The sequence below is a fragment of the Manis javanica genome, chromosome 1 (genome assembly GCF_040802235.1).
Source record: "Manis javanica isolate MJ-LG chromosome 1, MJ_LKY, whole genome shotgun sequence".
Lineage (NCBI taxonomy): Eukaryota > Metazoa > Chordata > Mammalia > Pholidota > Manidae > Manis > Manis javanica.
Window position 1 is genome coordinate 69,114,508 of NC_133156.1, and position 19,935 is coordinate 69,134,442.

General features: G+C 39.0%; 1 protein-coding gene across 1 annotated transcript in view; it reads right to left on the reverse strand.

The window, feature by feature from the left end:
- Positions 1–19,935, reverse strand: part of MACIR (macrophage immunometabolism regulator) — a 64,422-nt gene that overhangs the window by 5,700 nt on the left and 38,787 nt on the right. Inside the window, exon 5 of the transcript XR_012130026.1 lies at positions 4,685–4,926. The gene's annotated coding sequence lies outside the window, so the exon portion shown is untranslated. The remainder of the gene's footprint in view (positions 1–4,684; positions 4,927–19,935) is intronic.

Consider the following 19,935-nt stretch of genomic DNA (forward strand, 5'->3'; position numbering starts at 1 on the left):
TCTTGAGTATTTCTCTGTAGCTCCATCAACATGCTTATGACTTTTATTTTGAATTCTTCTTCAGGAAGATTGGTGATTTCAGTCTCACCAAGCACTCTCTCTGGTGTTTGAGGGATTTTGTACTGAACAAGTTTCTTCTGCCTTTCTTGGCAGTGGGAGGGGTCACCAGAGAGTGGCATGTGTGTCAGCTAGGAGAACAAAGTCCCTTCCTACTTGCTGGTTGCCTTGCCTGTCTCGGCTGTCTGTGCAGATTAACTGCACACTGGGAGCAGCCTTTGGGTTAATCCCCTAAGCTGCTATGGGTGGAACAGCCTTTAAGATGGCCTAGGGCAATGGTGGGTGTCACAAGCCAGTAGCACATGTTCTGCCACAAGAGCAAAGTCCATTTGTGCTTCCCGGTCTCTGCGCCCATCTCTATTCTCTGTGCCAGTCAACCATGCACAGGGAGCAGCCTCTGGATCTAGACCAGTTAGCTGCATGCAGGCAGAAGCCTCTGTGCTAAGCTGTGTAGTTGCTGTAGGCGGAGCTGTTTCCTGGCTGTTCCACAGCAATGGTGGGTCAGCCAGTTTGTTTGCAGTGCCAGCAGAAGGGGAAGGAATGGCAGGCTGCTGCTTATCACCATGAGGAGGTTTGGAGCTGTGTTGCCACCCAGGGAGTTTGGGCGCCTGAAGTTCCTTAAAGTTCCCAGCCTGCTGGGCTGAGTGTGCCAGGATGATTTTGTCCGCCTGTTAAACCCTTGACCTTTAAGACTTTTAAAGCACCTGCTTTTCTTTTGTCCCAGGGCAACCGGCTGTGGGAACCTGTTTGCAGTCTCAATCTCGGACCTTGCTTTTCCAGTCCTCCAATATCCAGTGCACCATGCAATGTGTGTCTGTGCTCCTGGTGCAGATTTCTAGGGCTGGTTATTTAGCACTCCCTCCCCACTCTGATTCCCTTCCTCCCGCTGGTAAGCTGGTGTGGGGGGAGTGCTTGGGTCCTGCTGGGTCATGGCTTTATATCCCACCCTTTTCCATGAGATGTTGGGCTCTTGCAGATGTAGCCTGTCTCATGTACTGTATCTTCCAGTCACTCTTTTAGGAATATTTGTATTTGCTGTATTTTCAAAATATATATGGTTTTGTGAGGGGATTTCTGCCACCCTACTCTCACTACCATCTTGAGAATCCATTTCATGCTACCTAACAGAGCATGTATTATTTGAGTAGGGCCAGGCAATAGGAAGCTTGTAGTTTTGTGGGTAAAAAACCAGATGATACATTTAAATACTGACTAGTAAGACAAGATGTCACATGACCAAAAGAAGATGTGAGTAGTGGGGCCAGCAAGTGGGATCAGGAGATGGCATCAATATGGACCTTTCCAATCATTAGAAAACCATCTTAAAATAGCTGAGCAAATAAGGAAATTATTGTTTCACTGACTCAAAGGTCCAAAATCTGATCAGGCTTCAGGCAAGACAGTTTGTGATGGTGTCGAGATAAATGCAGCTCTCCTCAAAGTTCTCAGTTGCTCAGTTCTGCCTGTCAGTCCTCAGGACGACTCCCTCATGTCCTCCTTCAGCCCCCCTCATGGCTACATGAGTTTGTAGCTACCCTCCAGGATACCAAAGAGGAGCATCTCTGTTCCAGCATTTCCTACAAAAAGTCCTCAATTCATTCTGATTGGACAAAATCAAGTCACCTGTAAAGCAGTTACTGCATCTAGGAAAATGGAGTTCTCTGACTGGATTAAAGCAAACATAACCTACAGTCCCTCGAACCAGTTGTGGGGTGACCGTCCCATATCCACATGGCTCCCAAATGGAAATCAGGGCTATTAGTTGGCTCAAAAGGGAGAAATTGGCAGGTGACCAATAGGTAACTAACATAACTTATTTTCCTCTTGGCTTATTTTTACTGTAAAATTAATTAAATTAAGTTACATTCATTTGTCATTTCTTTGTTTTCATATGCAATTTAAATTCAATATGATGTCCATCTAAGGAAGGCGTTGATAACTTGATGGTAACAGATTGGCCAAAAATTTCTAAATCCACATGTAACACTGGCCAGAATTTCAAAGCCGAATAAAAGTGGATTCATTGTTAATTCTGCCACTGCACAACCCTAAAGAAGTTACAGCCCACTGCATACCTCAAGCTTCTTAATTTGTAAATGGGATATTACATGCCTTGCCTTTGAGTACTATTGCAGAGATTTGTGATGACTAACAGATGTCACTTGGCTGATGAAGGTGCTCAAAGAAGCTATTATTATTTATATTGTTGTTGATATCCTCACAATCACCATGTACATCATCATCCCAACCCTCAACAGACAGCGTAAATAGAGTTATAGATGGAAGACTTTTAGGGTGAGAAGACTACTTTAGATCACCAAATAATCAGCAGAGGCCCAGAGTATACATTGATTGATGTTTGGCCTTTTCAGTTTACAACCAAGTTTCTCCCTTTGTAGTGCCTCTTTGAAGGAGACATCATGGTTTGACCACCAACTAACTGTACAATCTAAGGCAAGTTATTTAACCTCTCTAAAATTAACTTCCTCATCTGAGAATGAAGATACTTAAAATATCTACTTCATAGCATTAACGGAATAAATGTATGTATGGAACACATCCCATAAAAACAGAAAACGTTTTTAGCATTATCTTATCATTATTCAAAGAGGCCCCCTAGCTAATCAAGGGAAACATTAGTCTCCAGACTGAAAGTGATTGCCTGACACTATTTGGGCAACCTGTTGTTGTTTTCATATTTTTTCTTCATATTTTTTCATCCTTGTCTTTTCCTCTTCTCATTGAGACATGCTTGAAAAAGAGGAGTTAGGAAAGCCACCTATGGGAGTTTTCATCTTGTAAAGTTTGGGAAACTGAGCATGCGAGCTACAATTTCACTCCTCTACTGTATCTTTGTGCTTCATGTGAAATAAACTTGTTCCAGTGTGTCTCTTCCTACTTATTATGCAAAGAGTAGAATAAAGAGTCAGTTTGTGAAGAAAGAAAGGAGGCAAGGACATCATGTTTTTTATAATGAAATGAAGAATTCTATTTGTAAGACAAATCCTTCATATCAAAATTTGAATGGGAAAGTGTACAACAAAAAATTCTAACTAGCTGAATTTAGGAAAATGGAGACATCCCATAAAATAATATGTTCTTAAACTCATGGTTGCCATAAGGGAGGGGGGAGGGGTGGACAAATTAAATAAAAGGAATAAAGAGGTAAAAACTTTCAATTATAAAAAAAATAAGTACAGGGTTGAAATGTACAGCATAGGGATTATAGTCAATAATATTGTAATAACTTTGTATGGTGACAGGTAGTAACTACATTTTTTGTGGCAAGCATTTCATAATGTATAAAATTGTCAAATCACTATTTTGTACACTTGAAGCTTAAAAAATCATTCTCGACCATTTATTTTATTTGTATCTGTTAAATTTTCATTTACTACTAGCCACTGCCTCTTAGTTTTGAATTCTAAGACAGTTGATGTAAAACTTGCTCCCAAGAGCACTCTGAAGAAAGTGCAAAGACAATCCACAGAAAGAGAGGTAATGTTTACAACTCATAGCTGATAAGGGACTAGTCCCCAGAATATATGAAGAACTCATATGACTCAACAATAAAAAGACATACAACCCAAATTCTAAATGGGCAAAGGACCTAAATAGATATTCTCCAAAGATAGTCATATGATCAAGAAGCACATGTAAAGATACTTGACATCCTTATCATTAGGGAAATGCAAACCAAACCCACAATAACATAGTATTTCCCACCCACTAGGATGGCTAGACTCAAAAAGAGATGAAAACAAGTGTTGGTGAGCATACGGAGAAATTAGGAGCCTCTTACATTGTTGGTGGAAATATAAAATGGTGCAGCTACTTTGGAAAACAGTTTGTCAGTTTGTCAAAAAGTTAAACATAGGGTTACCATATGACCCAGGAATTCCACTCCTAGATATAGACCCAAGAAAACTGAAACATATGTCTACACAAAAACTTGTACAGGAGTGTGCATAGCAACATTACTCATATTTGTCAAAAAATGTAAACACCCAAATCAACTGATGAAAGATAAATAAAATGTGGTACATCCACAAAATAGAATATCATTCAGCCATAAAAAGGAATTAACTATTTATACATGCTATCACATGTATGAATCTTGAAAATATTATGCTAAGTGGAAAAAGCCAGATACAGAAGGTCATATAGTGTATAAGTCCATTTATATGAAATGTCCAGAATAGGCAAACCAATGGAAACAGAAAGATTAATGGTGTCCAGATCTGGGGGGAGGGGGAATTAGGAGTGATTACTAATGGGTACAGGGTTTCTTTTTGGGATGATGAAAATGTCTGGAACCAGATTTTGGTTATGGTTGCATAACTGTGTTAATATGCTAAGAACCACTGAATAGTACACTTTAACAGGATACATTTTTATAGTATGTAAATTTTTTAATCAGTTTTAAAATGTACGCTCTGTAACACTCTCCACTTATTTATATGGGGTAAATACGCCCTTGACTCTGCTGAGATGGCCTATTCTTCACTGAAACATAATTTAGAAAGAAATATTGGAATTTAGAAATGATCATTTTGCATATTCATACATCAATCTGCCCCTCTTACCATAACACCTTCCATTTTGAGTAAGTATATTTTTAAGATACCTTTTAGAATCAATGCTTTGACCATCTGTAAAAATCTCGCAATTGGAATTTTCAGTTGCTTTAGATGATCTTCATAGGGCAAAGTCTTATGTCATCTCAGCAGGTGACCACCTTGTCACTTTGCTGTTGCCTGTGCTGATGGTTGTTTTATTGTTGTGGCCTTACTGTCCTTTCCAAATTTCTTCAAGCCACTCGCTGTGCTCTGGTGTGTTCACCCTGGAAGGCCTTGGTACAATCAACACCTGGAGGAACAGGGTAAGTTCAGTAGACGTTTATGATGGTTTCTCCATATAATTGCACACCTGACTATCGCCACTCCTGTTACCCTAAATAAATCCATGAAGTGTGTTGCTGCTCTATTATCATAACAATCTAACCCTAAAAAATGTATAGTAAATTTGGCTAGTTTTCAAATAAAATTTGAAATGTAATTCATCACTTCAGGATGTACAATAACTATTGACATACTAGTGTGAGGTATGAATGTCCAAGGGGGAATATATTATACAACATTAATGGAACACCTATTAACATTTATTGGAGCATAGTTTGGTAAGTGTTGCTGTAATGTTGTGCCTATTATTTGGGAATCCCACCAAACCAAAAACACAAGAGTAGAGAAGGCATTCAGTTTTGCCCTGAATATGAAAACTATGATTTTACATTTTATTAGGAAATGTTTAGATTATTTGTTTCAAAGTTGCACCCCCTTATCAGGATAAGGCAGAGGAATGAAGCTAGCATATTGGTTCAATCACTCTTGAAGGCTCAGTTTTTTCCCTTGAAAATAAATTTGCTAGACTAGATCATCTCAAAGTCCTTACTAGGAGTAGGTTTCTGTTTGAATGTCTGACCCTAATACTGACAATATTACATGTACAGTATAACAATACTAACTAATTTCCTCCACTGAATATTATTCTTTAAAATATTTGAAAACAGTAATGCATGCTTGTTGCTTGTTTTTTGTTTTTTCCCTAAATATGCTGCTTCTGTTTTTCCCTAAATACGCTGACAAGAAGATCATGTTCCCCTTTCTTCCAGAAGTAGCCACTGTGAACCAGGCTGGGAGAATAGCAACCTGTTCCTAAGCTAGCAAAATTTACCCAGGCTGTAGGTTGGACAGAGACAGCAGGTTGCAGGTTCTCAGAAGCAGTTGTCCTGGGGAATATGATATAAAATCTCAAATGGATTTCAGAAACTCAGAAAATGCTTTTTGTTAGTCTAGTTCCCCTTCAACTTTTTAATTTACCCAAGATTTTTATTCACTAGTTACTCCTTTTCCTCTTGAATTCCTTTCGTTTATTTAGCAGTTTAAAATATTGACTGGGATTGGGAGCAAAATGAGGATATCTTTTGTTTTATACCTATTGTGTGATTGTAAAAGCAAGACATACATATTATAGAGACATTAGAAAATACAGAGAAGTACAGGAAAGACCTTATCACCTGTAACTACTTCATATCCAGTTACTTGTTCAAGAATTCCATTCTTTAACAAAAACTTCTACACTTGAAGCTTGCTCATTCAGCTTCTCCAAATTATGATGGATTCTCAACCTCTTTGGAAAAACAGGTTGACACTAAATAGTGTCAACGCATCAGGAGCACATTAGAAGCTTTCTCTTTTCTTCACATACCTAGCTTAGGTTTCATGCTCCATCATTATAGAAAAATCCCTGTCAATATTGTGAACTCTCTTGCTCTTCTGTCTTTGTATGTCACTGGTGTGGCAGAATCCTACCTCCGGATGAACCCAACTACTTCATTTCTCCATTCCTGCCGAGTGGCTGAGCAAGCTGGAGAAAGTCCACCCCAGGGCAGACAAACATTCCTATGAGCTCATTGTACCAACTTCAAATGGGCTGTCACCTCCACATGACCTCCCTGTGATGTTTCTCACACCACCGCGTGCTCACCCCTCTAAAATGACTACTCAAAGGGCTCTCATTTTCCTCAAACCTCCAACTTTTCCACTTCCAATTCTCCTCACTTTTTCCTCTAGCAGATGATGCAGACTACTTCACAGACAAAACAGACCTTCTCACTCAACACATCAACTTCCTTCTGTACCCTTCTCATTCACCTGCTGGAAAATAAGAAACCGCCCACCTCCTCTCTGAGAATTCACTCTCTTCCTTGACTTTTATTAATTATATTCAAAAAGATTCCTTCAGGACTATGATAGCATTGAATTTCATCCTCTCTGACCTTCACAGGAAATTTACATTATAGATTATTTATCTTTCCTGTATTTTCAAATTGCGCACACACACACACACACACACACACACACTCTCTGAATCTATCTTTCACTATGGGATTTAACCAGAGTCAAATCCCTGTCAATAAATAAATAAACAACCTCCCTGGACCCCTACATGATCACTTAGACACCATCCTTATTCCCTTCTCCCCTTACCTCCGACTTACTATGTACAAAAATAGCTCTTGCTAGGTTCACTCTTGATAGGTTTCATATCTAAACCTATTCATTTTGGTCATTCACCATAGATGATTTATCATCGGTTTTGACCTGGCTGACCTTTTCCTCTAAGTTGGCATCTCATCTAATTTTTTTGCAACCCCTCTACTTTTCTGTGTTCTTTCTCCTTCTTCAAAGTCAGTAAATGGAGGATTTTCATGGGTTTTTCTGTCATCTTTTTTCTAATTCCATACTCTGCTCTTAGGAATTTTATCCATAGGACTTCAGTTACCAACCACAAGTCAATGACTCCCAAATTTAATTCTCTAGTCCCTTCATTCATTCATTCTATAGTTATTAAATATTTACAATATGCCAGTCACTAGGGGTAAGAAGGTGAATGAACTCAGACTTTTCTGAGTTTAAGACCCATATATCCAACTGCCTACTATTACGTCTCCTTGGATGTCTCAAAGGGATCTCACATTAACATGTTTTAAAATGTGTTTAAGATACTGTTACATACAATTTTAATTATAATCTTACATCAAACCCAAACACATAATCTCCCCCTCAAATCTTATCCTCCTTCTAAGTACTTATCTCAGTGACTGTACCACCTTCCAACCACTGCTTAAGCTAGAATCCTTTGAGTCCTCTTCAATTTTCCCTGATCCTTCATCCCCATATATAATTCATCAAACCCATTTCATGGTTAGCTCCTAAGTATATCTTGAATCCATCCATTTCACTATCTCCACCTTAATGTCCTGAATTCAATATGCCATCATCACCTCTACATGTACTACTGCTCTAATCCCCCAGCTGGGTTCCCTGGTTCTGCTTCTCCTTCCAATGTCTTTTCTACACTTCAAAAGATGGTGAAATTTTAAAAACACAAGTTTTATATTATGCTTCCTAGCTCCTCTTCCCACACTACCATATACTGGACACCCTTTCCCTTCTTCAAACATTGTATGTTCCTTCCTACTGCAGGGGCTTTGCTATGCTGCTCCTGTGCAAAGGAGCGCCCTCCCAATCTTCCCCCCACCCCACGCACCTGCTTAAACTCCCGACCCACACAACTTGCAGTGCGCTTGTTAGCTTTTCAGTAAACTAAACCCCACATTATACTAGGTTCCCTATTGTATGTTCTCACAGTTGCCTTCCTTCTCAGCACTTCTCTCAGTGTTAATTTTACGTCTATTTATGTGATTAAATTAATATATATCTTCTCCAATAGATTGGAAGAATAATGATGACAGAAGCTATTTTATTTTTGTTCATTATTGAATGTACATCTCTAGTCTAGTGCCTATCATATTAGGTTTTCTGTAAAGATTTGTTACATGAATGAATGAATAAGGAAGAAAAATCATTCAAAATCCCATTGCCTTAATAGAAAATTATATTTTGATGTATTTCCTTACAAAAATTTTAGAGCAAACATATTTTGATATTTTTACAACTTGGATAGTGTACATACACTTTTAATTATAATCCTTATACCAAACCTCAAGAATTTTCTGAAATTGGTAACTGTTCTTCAAAAACTCCATTTTTAATGGTTGCATAAAAAAAAGTTGCATTTTCCAACTTATGAGTCCAGTCTAATGTATTTAAGCACTCTCCTATTGTTAGATACTTAGATTTCTTCCAATATTTTTACTGCTATAATTAATGTTACAGTAACATTTTTGTACATTTTATGCATCTAAATTTATGGCTATTTACATGGGACAAATCCCTAAGATAGGATCAATTCCTGGACTAAGATGTATAATTTTTTTAAGACTGGGAAATATCTGAATACTAAGAATAGACAAGCAATTAATTATACTGTAGCATTTATTTGTGTCTACGTTGAAACAAATTACTCATATTTAGATTGCAAGGTAGGGATATATTAATCAGTTCATTGCAAGTATTTATTTGTCTTTCTAACCATGCGTTGTGTATAGGTTACTCCAGGGCAAGGCTGAAGAAATATTTTACAAGATAGACTTATTCAGTATTTTGCCCTAGTGCCCTGAAAAATAACCTTTTCAAGAGAATTCTTTCCCATTTGGGGTTTTCTTTTTCTGCTTTACAAATCTGACAGCACATTTAGTTCAATACGGTTTTTCATAATATGTTCCAGGAATAGTTATTTGATGCTTTACAAAATGAACATAAATACATACTAAAGACTGCTAATTTTATATACTTAAAAGTTGTTCTAAATATTTCTTCAGATAAGTTAATCAATGTTCAGTGTCCTGGGATAGGGTAAGGGATCGATCAAAGCATGAGGGGCTGGGGCTTCAGGAAGGTGAAATTATCTGGCATGCAGCACACTCCCTCCCTGCTGTCACCAATGATAGGATTTCCCTCTGGGAGGTTTCCACACAAGAGTCTCAATTAGAAGAGTCTATTAACAAAAACAAACCCTTCTAGACAAGTGCTTTTTGCAAGAATATTACATTCAAATCAACAGCAGCAATACTTTCAATAATATGTTTATAATATTTCTGATGCTTAGTATAAATGTCAGAATCATCCAGTTTTCATTCTGAGAAGATTCAATTCTCAGTCTACTATGTAAGCACACATCAAGCTAAGAAAGGAAATCTATGCACAGCATGACCTACTTTTGATGTACTGAATTTTTTCTCAAAAAGAATTAAAAACTGTCATTAAAAATTCAGACAGAACTGTATTAATACAATGAATGTAAGAGCATATTTCAATATAGTAATAAAGAGTTATATTTTTCATAAGGTTCTACAACCAATAATTTTAGGCATATTTTGCTGTTACATACACTAATATAAATCCTCTTAGTTCTCAGAATATATTTAAATTCAGTCATATCCTCAATTGCCTGTTGTACAGAAATCTTTTTGTAAAAGAAAGAACGACCTTTATTAAGGTAGATTAAATTTAGATATTACCACTATTTATATATTCGTGCTATTTTCATGCTTTTCATTCAGACATGCTCAGAGATACCCATGTGTCTATAGTAGAATTTTATTTTTATTACCTAATTCTTCTGCTTTTGTCATTATAAAATGTATTATAAGTTTTAAAGTGTTTTTTGACATTCAAAAGTCTGTGACGGGGGACACAGGGAGGGCTGTACAACACAGAGAAGACAAGTAGAGATTCTACAGCATCTTACTACGCTGATAGACAGTGACTGTAATGGGGTTTGTGGGGGTACTTGTTGATGGAGGGAGTCTAGTAAACATAATGTTCCTCATGTAATTGTAGATTAATGTTACCAAAATAAAAAATAAAAAATAAAAACTTCTGTGACATATGCATATACACCCACTTTATAGGTGAGGATATTGAGGCTCATAGATATTAAATAACCTGCCTAGAGTTCAATAACTAGAAAAGGGTGGAGGCAGAATTTGAGCCAAGTTCTTTCTGGCTCTACACTCTACTCTTCCCACTGCCTCAGGTACCAAATCACACAACTGCACTACATGTTAACAGCAGAGATGATATAATTTCTGGCCTGTTCTGGCATTTAGAAAATGACCCTACTTACCGTCATCATCATCATTTCTTATAATGTCATTTAGCTATGAGCATTCCTTTGCCAGAGAAACACCCTTTTAACAAGTATTTTTCAAACAAAGCATATTATTTTCCTGAATATGCCTCTTTCTCTTACTGGTAGTACACAGCCTACCACATGCATGAAATATCATTCCTCATTTTTTCCTCCACATACACAAGTTGAGGACAGTAGTAGAGAGAACACAGTTCTTCTGAGTTAGGCATCTGACCCCTACTACCACCAAACAGTTAAATAACTGGGCAAGTTATTTGACTTCTCTGAGATGAAGATCTTTTTATCTATAAAGGGAATAAGGATGCTTATCTTACAGGGTTTGTGGATTAGAGACAATGCATGCACATAATAGGTACTCAGTAAATGATTTCTGTCATTATTATTTTCATCATTATATTCGGTGCTTCAGTTAAATGAGTTCACATACCCTACCCACCCCCAATATTGTCTGTGCTTTGCCCCACCACAGTTCTAGAATCCTCTCCCCATCCCCTTGTCATCAGATTCATTCGTCAATCTTAGTTGAAAAGTTACTTCCATCAAGCTTTCCCGGGTCCTACTAGTCATAAGAGATCTCTCCTTTATCGGAATTGCTGTGGCACTTGGAGCTTGCTTATTAGACCCATTGTATCTTTTGTCATAATGTGTTATTTCTGTCTGTGTCATTAAGCTGTTAGAACCTTGATTACATGGACATTTTAATCATCTGTTTTCTCCACAGCACCTAGCTCAGTGCCTGACACTCAATTAATATACAAATAAATCTAATACAAATAAATTTTTTATGAAACCTATATTCTCTCTTCAATACCCTTAAAATCTCTTAATTTACAATGTGCAGGAACTCTTTAGTTAACAATTTTAGGGATATGACTCTTTTCTAAAGTGACAGAATAAAAAATGTGACTCCTTGGCCCTTCCCCACCAGGAACATCCCTTCCAGGATGGAAATGAACAAACTGGAATTTCCAGGGGAGCCTTAGGAGCACAGCCGTCCTGCAACAATGTAGCCTGAAATAGAAAGAACGGTAAGATCGGCAATGCTGTGGTCTGGGAGAAAAGGAGAGGGGGTGTGGAAAGTTAGATGGGGAGGAAAAAAGTGCTTCTAATGAGTGAACATCTTTTGCTCAAGAAGACATCTTGATGTATTTGTGAGAAATCCAACTATTTTATATAATTATTGACTTTATGTTAGAGTTCTGGACAGCATCATCAGGTTTATAGATGATAGACAGATAGATAAAGATTTATATATAAGTAGACATATATATAAAGAGGTTTATATATGTGTGTGTGTATATATATATGAAGGCTTTTTCTATATATGTATAGATATATATTATAGAGAGATAGATAAAGATATATATTTATAGAGAGGGAGATTTATTACATGGGATTGACTCACACGGTTATGGAGGCTGAGATGTCCCTCGATCTGCCGTCTGCAAGCTGGAGGCCCAGGAGAGCCTGTCATATGGTCCAGTCCACGTCGGAAGGCCGGAGAACCAGGAGCACTGACGGTGTAAGTCCCAGTTCAAGGGCAAGAGAAGACTGGTGTCCCAGCTGATTATCCAGAGAGAGAGACAGGAAAATTCTCCCTTCCTCCATCTTTTTGTTCTAATCAGGCCCTCAAGGGATTGCGTGATACCCCCCCACTTTGGGGAGGGCCAACTGCTTTACTGAGCCTACTGATTCAAATGCTTCTCATCCAGGACACCTAGACGCACCTAAAAATAATGTTTAGCCAAATATGTGGGTACCCCTTGATTCAGTCAAGTTGACATATAGAATTAACCATCACAACCCTCATGCTTAAAAGGATGTGATTTTGGCGTAAGTAAGGAAATTCAGTAACTCAAACCGAGTAGCTATGACTCATTAGCCTGCTGTTGAGCACAGACACAAGTCTGCCGGTGAATCACTGAAGAAAGGCCCTGGGCCAAGGGACAAAGTGGACACTAAAACCCAGCAGGTGTTCTGCAAAAGTGGTACCAACTTGGCCTGGGGCTACCTCCACCTGGAGGAAGGGTGCCTTTTAAAAATGTGCTCAGTAACTATAAACCTGAAGGACTGTAACAGGAGGCCTGGAAAGCTGTTACAAAATGTCTCCTGTGGCCAACATCAGCCTGTCAATAAGCCCTTTTGGCTTTCTGATTAAAGGTTTTCTCTTCTTTTCCCCAGTAAGTATGCATCCCTTAAAACTGCCTGCTTGTGAACTGGGGCTGCAAATGCTAAAAGGTTTAAAAATATTCAGTGTGGCAAGGTGTCACCTGTGCTTTCACTATATATAAATTATTTTAGGGCAAGAAAAACACCTCAAATAGTACCTTAAAATATTAAGCATATATAGCTCTTTGAGGACTCTTTGAAAACTGACACATTTTCAATCTATTGTTTTACTTAAGAGTCTTATGTGGGAATCCCACTATTTATGCAAAAAACATCAGATAAAGACATGTCATGTGTGCTCCTGAGAGGGAAACTTTCTCTCCCACTACTCCTCCCACTTTAACAAGGCACTCTTTCAAGTTGGTTTCTTTAAAAGCTTTAAAAGTAGGGGGAAGAAGAAGGGATGACAAAGTCATTGCATTAACAGCCACAGCATACAATGAAAACTCCTCTGCCACTTGCCTAAGTGTGTTACATTCTGCTGAGACAAATTCTGATTCTCTGCAATTTTGACCTCAAACCACTAAAAAAGAAAATCACTATCATGGACTTGCTTCCTGGCTTGCTTATAGCCTCCTTCCCACATGCACAGCAGCAGCAGAAACGCTGAGGGAAGATCACTTTGTATGGGACCGTGGGAAGGCAGAGGGCAGGAGCCCTGAATATGGGGTCTGCACTCTGAGGCTTCAGGGAACTCCAGGGAGGTTCCCCTCCTTTGGAAGCTTGAACAATGTGGAGACAATTATACAGGTGGGAATGGCAGTCAAAAATAGACCAGGAGAGACACCATGCAGTTCCCTCTGCTTGGACTGCCCTTCCCTGCCCTCCCCTTATGAGAATTCTTCCCACCTATGGACCAGTTAAATCAGGTTCTCCAGGAAGCCTTTCCTAATCTTTCTATTCCTCTCTTTTCCTTCCTTCTCCCTCTGCCCCACTCATACATGCTTAGAATTTATCTTGACTTCCTCTATAATGTGAACCTATATAGCATTACTCCTCTATCATATTTAAATGTATTTGGTTATTGTGTTTGGATCTTTCTGTTTGTCTCTCACATAAACTGTAGACAACTTGAGGGTGGAGATCAAGCTTTACCCCTGTATATGTCCAGCAGGTAGACAGCCCTTTTGCATATACCATTCCATTTGCCCAGGAAACGCTTCCCTATTCTCCAACCCCCTCCCGCCCCTAAGCTAGTTTACAGCTGCTTGTTCAGAGGGGAACATGATACCCCTCCACCCACACATCCATTCCACAGTGAGGTCTGCAGCCTTTTGTCCCATCCTGAGTCGCCCCGTCCTGGGACAAGGAGCACCCCTTGACTGGAGTGTGCACAAGAAGGGACTGCGTCGGCCCAGGCCGGCCCTGATCACGCTCCCTGTTCCGGCCTCCGGTGGGTGTACTCTGGTCTGCAATCTGGTCTGCAGTTTTCAAGTATCAATTCAATTCAGAGGAGGGCTAGCAAGCTTATATAACTGCAGATGTAAGCTGGAACCCAAATTGTATCAGTAAAGCATTTTGATCTCCTTCTGCCTGACTCCTTTGTCTTTCCCTCAATTGTTTACGAACTGAAGCGGGAGAAGGGTGTTATGTACCGTCCTCCTAGTATCTCATTACAAGTCATTCTACAGATCATAACAAACACATCACTTCCTTGGAAACTCTTCCCTCACCATTGAAACGTGGTCCTCCTGTACATTACTTTATATATACATATGTTACATTATTGTGTGTATATGTGTGTGGTGGGGGGGTCCTTCATGGCACTTATCCAACAGCATATTTGTCTGCAGGATTGCTTTCTTAAACATTTTGTTACAGAACATTTCAAACATATACAGCAGTAGACAGACTAGTATAATGGATCCCCAGACACCCATCAACCAGCTTCATCAATTATCCAGCCAATTTTCATTCCACAAACCACACAACTTTGAAAAAAATATCCCACACATCACATCATTTTATCTGTCAGTATCCCAGCGATATCCCCAGTCTCTGATAGACAAACACTAACCACTGTTGGTTTTCTTACTTAACCTATTCGTGGGGTTATTCCTGTTAATGATTATTTCTACACACACACCCTCCTCCCCTCAGATCACTCCTTGTCTGTTTCATCCTGATTGTGTATCTGGTACACGGTAGGTGCTTGATAAAGGAGATGTAAAGGAAGAAATCTTAAAAGGGAATACAGAAAACTATTTGCCAGCTAGCATCCATTCCCTTTCTTTTGGTAGCAGTTCCCAGAAGTTCCCTCTCAGTCTCAACTCGGAGTCACTGTGATTCAAGAAGCGAGGGACTCCACTGCCAGCTCCAGGGGTATGGCATGCGGCTCAGGTCTGATATCACAGAGGAATGCAACCTCCTGGCCAACAAAATGGGCTTACTGATGAGCACAGCACCCAGTCAGAGACAACACAGTGCTGGAGAACTGGGTGGGCAGCTGGGAGAGAGGCCAGCACTTTCCTGGAGAATGAGAGGCTAATATCACTGCAAGGTCGGAGTGTATTTGAAAATGGCTCTGACACAGAGGATGTAGAATCAAGAGGTGGAGAGAGAAATCAGGGCCTGCAGGAAGAAGCACTTGAGTACCTGAGGCAAACCTCAAGGGGGTCAGACCTACTTGGGGAGTTTTCAAGTTACATTACTCAATAAATACCCTGCTGCCTTAAAGGAACTTGGGTTACATTTATCAAAATTTTCAATTCAAAGTTCTTGTCTGATTACAAGGGAAGAAGAAAAAGAAAGCATAAAGAGAAACCCCAACACCACTTGAAAAATAAAGTGCATTCATTTCCAGTCGAGTAGTTGGTCTAGCACTCGCATACCCTGAGTTCTCACGGCAGATCCTTGGTTTTTAAGATGAGGGGAAATAAGTAGCCTCCAAGTCCCCTATGACTGAGAAATTTTGTGAGTTTTTGTGGGGAAAGCACACCGAGGGATCTGGACTTCCTTGCTGAAATAGCATCTGCTTACCAGCATACTTCCTTTTTGGTTTAATTAATTTTGAAGTACTTTATATCTTCCAGGAAAAAAATTAATAACTTCCAAAATGAAAAGGGCCCCTACTCAGCATTCCTCTGTTAGGCAGTAGATACACCATAGGAAAAAAATGAGTCTTTGCTCACAATGAGTGTGGCCCAAGATGGTCACATCAACATTATGAAAACACATTCAGATATTAGATATGATCAATAGGGAGCCAGCGATAAGTATTTTAAAATTTTCCCCAGCAGAGACTGAGCCTTCTGCAAAGAATAAGCTCACCTTAGCTGCTATGATAATTCCCTGTTTCCTCTTAAAACACACATCTTTATTTCAACCTCCCCTTTTAAAACAGGAAATCCAAAAAACAGAAAATGTTCACCTGGTTGGGGGACAAATCTCAAAATAATATATAAAGGAAACAAAAAATTCAGGTATATTTAGGAATCTATTGGATTTAAAGTTATAAATTCTGTTAGACAATACAGTTATGGAATTGCAACCAGGAATTTACTGTTACTGCAAGGGGTGAGAATAAACTGCAGCAGGAAACGAAAATGGCCTCAAGAACCATAGAAATAGATCCTTAGACTGAAGACCTTCCATTTGTCATCTACTCTCCCACTATGTCAGAAGGAAAGGCTCCTAGACAATTAAAGAGCCTACTTCCTTCCTCTTTATATTCTTCTCCACAAAAAGATACATAAGCAGGAAAGATCTGTCACTTAAAAGACACTTCCTCTGATCTTGCTGAATCTGTATTTATTCAAATTTCTGGTTGAAGTGATTCATAGTCTTTCTAGGAGGCAGTTTGACAATATGTATATCAAAATCTTAGAAGTAGGCAGACCCTTTGTGGTATCAGCATGGTCCCAAATGATCCTTGCTGCCTGGTATTCACTGCTTTGTGTAGTTCCTCTTGCAATGAATCATGGCTTTGAGACTGTATTAGTGTCCTATGGCTGGTGTAACAAAGTACAACAAATTTAGTGGCTTAAAACAACACAAGTTTATTATCTAGTTCTCAAATGTATTATAGGTCTGGAGGTCAGAAGTCCAACATGGGTCACAACTGGGCTAATACCAAGGGGTGGACAGGGTTGCGTTTTCTCTGGAGACTCTAAGGGAGAATCCATTTCCTTGCCTTTCCAGCTTCTAGGCTTTCTGTCCTCCTTGGCTCCTGGCTTCCTTCTGGCCAGCAATCACATCACTATGACATCTGCTTCTGTAGTCACATCTCCTTCTCCAACTCTAATTCTCCTACTTTCCGGTTTTACTTATAAGAACCCTTGAGATTATATTGGACCCACCTGGATAATCCAAAACAATCTATCCGTCTCCAAATCCTAATTTATGAACATCTGCAAATTCCCTTTTGCAATAAAAAGTAAATAAAGATAACATATTCACAAGTTCAATTGTTTTAGGACATCTTTGAGGTGTTATTCTGCTTACCACACGTGACCAACAGAAGTTGGCAGATGTGATTTCCATTTGTGAGGTCATAAAAGGCATTGCAATTTCTGTCTCACTTTCTGGAATGTTTTCTCCTGGGGAAGTCAGCTGCCATGTATAAGGACACAAACAGCCCAGTGGAGAGGCCCATGTGGAGAAAAAGAAAGGCTTTCTACCCACAAGCAGGGCCAATTTACCAGTCAAGTGCACAAGCCACCATAGAGTGGATCCTCCAACCAGTCAAGCCTTCACATGACTACAGCCCCAACCAATAACTGAATACAACCTCAGGAAATCACAAACGGAAATCACATCTGCCAACTTCAAGTATTTTTGTTTTATGCCTCTAAGTTTTAGGGTGATTTATTATGCAACATTATAACTAATACACCTTTGACCCAACTATTCCACTCCTAAAAATGGAGTCAGTTGTATGTGGAAAGAATTCTGGGTAAAGAATCAGTTATATTACACAAAATAGTTATATGCACAAAAAATTCTGAATGGAGCAGCTCGTCAGAGTTGTTTTTAGAGAAATATTAAAAACACCCTAAATATGCAACTATGGGATTGGTTAAATAAAATAAAACATCTCCATAAAATGGCTGAGTATGTATCATGTTGCAGAAAATAAAAATTACATTTTAAACCCGGTTCTCAAACTTTTTCTGGATAGAACCTGTGTTTAAGTAAAAATTTTAAGAGAAGCTTGTGTAATAAAAGCAAGTCTCTCAGGTTGAGGAGGGTTCCACTCTCCCAGGTCAGGCCTTAGCAACGGCACACCCCAATACCTAGGATGTGGAAGCAGAATTTGAAAGCCACTGTTCTAATAGAATCTTTAATAACATGTGAATCAACACACCAACTGAAAAAAGCAAGATCACTTTTTTGTGATCTGCTTGGCTACCTCACCAGCCTCATCTAAAACTCTGCCTTTGCCATCTCTACCTCGGCCTTCTGGTTTTCTCAGCCCTTGGATCAAATGCCACTTCCTCAGTTGCCCAGCCTTTCCCTTCCCCCCATATTAACCCACATGGATCAGGTCTCCTCATTTGAAAACTTCATACTCTGTATAGCTTTTCTTCCCACTATTTATCACCATCATTTCATTATTTCATTAATGCCTTTCTCCCACACAGGACTGCTAATGTCAAAGTGATTTTTTTGAAAAACCAAATATCATTTGTGTTAGTTTGCTAGGACTACCATACATAACAATGCACTGGAGACTTGGTGGCCTAACCAACAGAAACTTATTTTCTCATAGTCTTGGAGGCTGGAAGTTCAAGTTAAAGAGGTGTTGGAGGTTTGGTTTCTTTGGTCACCTTCTCCCTGTGTCCTCACATGGTTGTTCCTTGGTCTGTGTGTATACATTTCCTCTATTTATAAGGACACCAGTCATACTGGATTAGGGTATTATGGACTGATGTTTGTGTTTGTCCCCCCGGCCCACCCCCACTGCCCACCCACCACCAGTTTATACATTGAGGACTTAAACCCCAGTGTGATGGTATTTGAAGGCGGGGTCTTTGGAAGGCAATTAGCTTTGCATGAAGTCATGAGGATGGGGCCCTCCTGAAGGGATTAATGACCTCTCTTTCTTTCTCTCTCATGGCCTTGTGAGGATATAGTAAGAAGGTGGCTGTTTGCAAGTCAGTAAGAGAGCTCTCACCAGGAACCAAATCTTTTGACACCTTGATCTTGGACTTCACAGCCTCTAGAACTGTGAGAACAAAATGTCTGTTGTTTAAATCACCCAGTCCATGGTATTCTGTTATCATAGACCAAAATGACTAAAACAGAGGCCCAGCCTAATGAACTCATTAACCTTAATTGCTTCTTAAGGGTCCTACCTCCAAATAGAGTCACATTCTGAGATACTGGGGGTTAGGATTTAAACATATGAATTTGGGAGCAGGTGGGAGACACAATTCAGCCCATACCATTATTAAATACCTATTCCAACTAAAAATTAATGAACTAAAAATAATAAATGATGTCATAACTGCAATGGTCATGACATTCAGGACATCACTGTACCATATTACATGTTCACACAAGTTATAACAGACATTTTAACAGAAGTAAAAATACAGCTACCTTAAAAGTGCCCATCAACCCTTCATAAAAATTAACTCAAAATAGGAAACAGACATTCTGTAAGATGCAAAAGTATAAAACTACTAGAAGAGAACATAGGAGAAAAACTAAATGATGTTAGGTATAGCAATGACTTATGATACAACACCAAAGGCATGATTCATGAAAGAAATAATTGATCAGCCAGACTTCATTAAAATGCAAAATTTCTGCTCTGCAAAAGATATGTCAAGAGAATAAGAAAACAAGCCACAGACTGGAAAAAAATATTGGCAAAAGATATATCTGAGAAAGCACTGTTAGCCAAAATATGCAAAAGACTCCTAAAACTGAAAAGTAAGAAAATAACCAACCAGATTAAAAAATGGGCTCAGACCTTAACAGATACTTCACCAAAGAAGATATACAGATGGTAAATAAGCATATGAAAAGATGTACTGCATCATATGTCATCAAGGAGATGCAAATTAAAACAATGCACCTATTAGAATGACCAAAACCCAAAACATTGACAAGACCAAAAGCTAGTGAGGATAAGCGGCAATA